This window comes from Scyliorhinus canicula, chromosome 11, assembly GCF_902713615.1.
Source record: "Scyliorhinus canicula chromosome 11, sScyCan1.1, whole genome shotgun sequence".
Taxonomy (NCBI): domain Eukaryota; kingdom Metazoa; phylum Chordata; class Chondrichthyes; order Carcharhiniformes; family Scyliorhinidae; genus Scyliorhinus; species Scyliorhinus canicula.
Genome location: NC_052156.1, coordinates 33,156,004 through 33,162,071, shown reverse-complemented (window position 1 = coordinate 33,162,071; position 6,068 = coordinate 33,156,004).

The following is a 6,068-nucleotide window of genomic DNA, read 5'->3' as shown; positions in this document are numbered from 1 at the left end:
GGCTGGTTGCCAATGTCATAGTGAAAGTGGAGATAGTTGAGGCACTGGAATGGCTAAGAATCGATAAAGACATAATGGAAAGGCTGGCTGTACTTAAAGTTGACAGGTCACCAGGTCCAGATGGGAAATATCCTACGATATTGAGGGAAGCAAGGATGGCAATTGCAGAGGCATTCGTCATAATGTTCCAATCTTCCTTAAACGGTTGGTGCCAGAGGAGTGGAGAATTGCAAATATTACATCTTTGTTCAAAACCTATGTAAAAATGAACCCAGCAACTACTAGCCAGTCAGTTTAACCTTGATGACGGGAAAGCTTTTAAAAATGATATTCTGAGGCAAAATGAACAGTCACTTCGATAAGTGTGGGTTAATTAAAGAAAGCCTGCACAGAATTTCTTTTAAAGGCAAATAATTTTACATTTTTTTTTAAAGTACCCAATTCTTTCTTTTTTCCAATTAAGGGGCAATTTAGTGTGGACAATCCACCTACCCTGCACATCTTTGGGTTGTGGGAGTGTGACCCATACAAACACGGGGAGAATGTGCAAACTCCACATGTACAGGGACCTGTGCCCGGGATCCAACCCGGGTCCTCGGCACTGTGAGGCAGCAGTGCTAACCACTGTGCCACCGTGCCAACCAAGGCCAATCATTTTTAACCAACTTGAAGACTGAACCATATCTATCTTTGATATTCAGTGAAAAATGGATGACATTTAGCCAGGAAATTAAAAACTGGTTATTGAAACACTTGGAGCCAGAAAATGCTCAAACATTTGTAATGTAACCCAAACAATAGGATACAGAAGATTGGAGGTGCATATTTAAATGAAACATATTGTAAATCCACAAGAATTATTCAACAACTTACATATATATAGCATCTTTAAATGTAGTAAGATGTCCCAGGGTATTTGACGTGAGCGTTATCAGATGAAATCCTGGAGGAACTAGCTCAACAAGAGGACTGGGACAATGCACAGGATACAATTTTCTTGACTTTCCAAAAGTTATTGATAACCTTCCGCTTGTCAGACTTAAAGAAGGTTCAGATGTGCTGAACCAGTGGCTGGGTTAAAATGAGCTTGGGTGGAGAAAGTGGCCAGAGGTTCCTGTTTTTATTGTGTTGGACAGACATGTGCAACAATTGGAGCTGACGAGAAATGATAGCTAGATAAGAACTAGTTTTATTATCTGCACTCCGTTAAATGGCATACGCCAACTTAAAACCACTTTCCCGGCTCATTTTACATGCAGTTTCCCTCCTGTATCTTTATTTATCAAACAACTAACACTTTCTTGCATCATCAACCATTATATACAAACCTAAAGTCTACCAATAAATTACTGAAAAAGCTGCTTCATCTAGGTCCTTTATAAATGATTAACTTAATTAATTTGCTGTATTGATTACTGCCTTTATATCCCACCTATTAGTATATATCTTATGCCATCCTGAATTAACATATCCAATGCTAAATCTGATGTTTTGGTATAAATGGAATTATGGTAATATTTGGAGAGAACTAACTTCTGATTTTTGTATAAACATTTAAATAAACTTCCTTAAAATGCATCCTGTTATTTATGTGGCTTTTCAAATTAATCCTTAGGAGGGCACTGTACACTAATCCTATGCTAAACTGCCACGGTTTTTGCTGTGAAATTTACATTGTCTCCACTGTACTGTGCGCTTTCATATTATGCTAACGGTACACCTCTCCAACTGTGATAATCCTATGCTTTGCGAATGTTATATATTATATTAATATTAACTTACAGTTTTGTCTAAATATCCACATAACATAATAAGACAAAGTTATCCTTTACCATCTCCAAACGGTACTGAACTGTCTCTCTTTACCATGCACACTCTTGACTGAAGTACCAAATTGTCATTCTACCGCCAATTTTGGTTGGTGTAAAGTAGCTTAAAGCACATGTGATGCAAATTTGGCAGAATAATCTGGGAGTCAGGTCCTAAACTGACTCCAGCATGCACTAAAATTACTTTGTAATTGGCACAGATTTGAGAATAATTTCAATGTGGTGTGAAGTCTAGTTTCTCAGTGCCAAAATTATCTCGATCAGTTATGAATACGGAATTGAATCTTCTTCATGCCGAGAAGAACCAAAATCTCCAACATGTTCTCTCCTAACACTCTCCTAGACAGGGAGCCAAGACCTGTGCCATGAACATGGAGGGGTCTCTCATGGCAGAAAGAGCATGACTCTCAGCCAGCAGTTTAATTTTGTTTCTTCAAATGTGCTTCACGTTCGACAACAGAGATGTCTAATCTATAGGCAAGGTGGACAGATGGAACCCTTAAGCTCTGTTAATTGGATGCTGACACTCAGCGGTAACTCGTTCCTTTTTGTGCATTTATTTATTTGCTGACTTGATTGAATTTTATAGTCCTGGAGATTGGGAAACAATTATTTTCTTTTTCGTGCTGCAGCTGTCTAATTGGTGGAGAAATCCTACATCAGTAGATGAAGATCTGTGGTATTAGCAACTTAAGCTATAAGCAAGGCAATATGGTTCCTTAAATCAATGTTGTGTGCACCTGTGGGGCCCATGAAGGCAGGAGCTTAGATACATGACAGAAACATGTCTCAAACTAGTTATAACTGGAACCATAAAGTGACATTCCAGTGTTTTGTATCTATGATATATTTTTTTGAAGTGGCTCCTTACAAATCCTACTTTGTCCTTTTTCTATATTTTACTTATTCTGCATTAACGACACATTGTATTAGGCAATACTGCTTGATTTTAGGCTATAAAAGCTTAGTCTACTAACCTCATCCACTAATCCCATATAGCTATCTAACTGTGTTACACTGTATACAGGTATCAAATTCTGCACTCAACTGGTTGTACTAGTTTTCTCAACTGAACCGGCTGCTTGAATTAATGCTTCTTTAAATAATAGCAGAAGATATTGGAAAGTTATTTGCGACATATGATTAGTATTGTATATGGCTAATAAATAACAAGCTTAACCAGGCGGTTATTTGTGATACACCAGATTTGCATGAAAGTGATCCTGAATTATTTGTTGTCATCAAGTCAAGGGGACTAACTCCCACCTGCCCCTGAAGGCTCAGGGGGGAAATTATCAATGACATTGTGACAATCGCTAAGAACTGGCAACACGACAAGCAACGGCCAACCAATAGCAATGACTAAACTGGGCACCATAATTGGTGGCACAGGCAGAATTAACTAGTTGGAAGTTCCCAGTTCAAAGGGAGATGTATATAAATGGGCAAAACTTCTCCTTCCAGCTATGTTCCTCAAACTTAATTAATAGAGGCAAATGTACATGTAGGGACCACGGCAATGGAAAACAGAAGCAGAACGAGTGAACTCACTCAACCTAAAGTGACTTTGCAATTTATGATTTATGGTTGCTTAGTGGAGATTTTTAACATATTCCACTCATGTTCCATTCAATTTATAGGAGTATTTTAAAGTACCTAATTCTTTTTTTTTCAATTAAGGGGCAATATAGTGTGGCCAATCCACATATGAGTATGAAAGGAGTATTTTTATAGCCATCGAAAATTAGTTCAAGCAATTGACTGAACCCATTTTATCACAATATTATATCCTTTGGGATACAACATTTTGTCTGTGATTTTTTAAAAAAATTGACCTTTGAATTCCATTCAAAGAATAAAAATGCCCTCCGAAAACAAAGGTCACTTCTTCTGGACTGTGCTCATGCCTCTCAAAAATGATCTGCAGCTATCCTATTGAGACATTGCCAACCATTGCCAGAAATATAAACTATTTAAACTGACTAATAGGCCATTTGGCCCATCGAGCCAGTTCCACTATTCAACGTAATCATGGCTGATCCTCTATCTCTTTTTTAAAAAATTTAGAGTACCCAATTATTTTTTCCAATTAAGCGGCAATTTTGCGTGGCCAATCCACCTACCCTGCACATCTTTTTGGGTTGTGGGGGTGAAACCCACACAGACACGGGGAGAATGTGCAAACTCCACACAGACCAGTGACCCGGGCCGGGATTCGAACCCGGGTCCTCAGAGCCGTGGGCAGCAATGCTAACCACTGTGCCACGGTGTTGCCCTGCTGATCCTCTATCTCAACACCGTATTCTTGCTTTCCCTCCATACCCCTTGATGCCGTTAGTGTCTGGAAATCTATCTACTTTTTTCTTAAATCTATCTAGTGACTTGGCCTCATGTGGTAGAAGATTCCACAGGCTCATTGCCCTCTGAGTGAAGGGGTTTCTCCTTATCTCAGTTCTAAATGGCCTACCCCATCACCTCAGATTGTGACCCCTTGTTCTAGACCCTCCACCCCCCCCCCTCCCAGCCAGAGTAAACTTCATCCCTGCATCCAATCAGCCCAGCCCTGTCAGAATATTATACATTTCAGTGAGAGCCCCTCTCATTCTTCTAAACTCCAGTGAAGACAGGCCCAGTCCATCTAATCTCTCCTGATATGACAATTCTGCCAACCCAGGCATAAGTCTGGTGAATAGTGAAGGGTGGCATCGTGTAAAGGAGGGAATTGAAAATGCATGTTTTATGGTGCACACTTAAAACACGTGAAATGTGTTATTTCGCTTCAATTGATTTGAGGTCATCATGCTTAACTGCAATAAGCGATTACATTTTTTTTTGGCAAATATTTCTCGTAATCGCGCGTTTCCCTCTTGAAATCTTTGCAGTCCGAATTTCCCAATTATAGAACACAGGTCTTTATATCTGTCTGTCGGCGAGCTTGATCGGAACGATGAAACACCTCGGATTCAGATGAATGACTGCCCAATGTGAAATCTTTGAACGCACACGTCCGACACCCATTTCGAGCGGAATGTGCTCCCATTGGCAAAGCTTCAGGGTCACTTTGCCGGAGTGTGGTCCCAGCCCAGCGCCCTGCCCTGCTCCCTGTCGTGAGGAACCTTGAAAGAGTGAGCGTTGTCTGGTGACACAGATCCGGAGGGACAACTTACTCATTCTGAACTCAGAAAATGTGAGCCCAGGCTGGGGGCGGAGGGGGACGAGGGTGAGGGAGGTGGGGGTGGGGTGGGGTGGGGGTAGCCAGAAAACCTTTTTAAAAACTGAAATCTAACAACTTGTAAGGACTGAAGGAGTAGATAGAGGGTGGCACGTCAGGGTGTGTGTGTGTGTTGGGGGGGGGGGGGGGGGGTCAGTCACAAAAGTGCCTCAGTTCCCTTTCTGTGAGACACAGCAGGAGAATCCCTTTGCTTTATACAATCTCTCATTGGTAGGATCTCTGTCACCTTGTGGCAGACACCTCACAATCTAATGTGCTCAATGGGGGAGGGAGGAGGAGGGGGGGGGGGGGGGAGAAGTTAAGATGAAAAGCCCCTGATCAACTATCCACAAAACTGAAGCAGAATACCACACGGGCAGTGCTTGATAAGGAGTTGCAATTCTACCCGTGATAGAGAGTGATTCGGCAGTGAAAATATCGTCCTCATGGTCCAGTACAGCTTGCAGTATCCAAATGAATCAAAACAAAGTCTTCATTAAATGTCCCAAATCAGATCCACCCCCCCCCCCCCCCGGCACCAGCTCGTCCGGAGCAAACTGAATGGGGTCTGCACCCATTGAAAATGGCAAGTGGTTAGATCATCCACACAGAATGCTGCACGTTCTTGGTTAGCAATCCCACCCCCAACCCCCACACCCACCCACACACACAACACACCCTCTCTCTCCTCCCCCTCCCACTTTCCCCGGAGAGAGAAAAAAAAGGTGAGTGTGTGCACTCAAAAGGTATTCTGTGTGGGTCTGGTACGTTTCCCCAGCGAACACGCCCAAATAGATTAGATAGATATATAGAACCTGGGGGGGAAGATCCGGCGTCTCATTGTGGCGGATGCCGGAGACCCGGTGTGATTTCCATCCCAGCCTCTCATTGCAATCTCCAGACGTGTGACACGCATACAGATGATGGTTAATCTGTAAAAAAAACCAGGAGCGCAGGATATCGATTCTCCGCTGGGATTTACAATACACGCTGGGTTGGTGGTGGTGGTGGGGAGAGAGAGAGGGGGG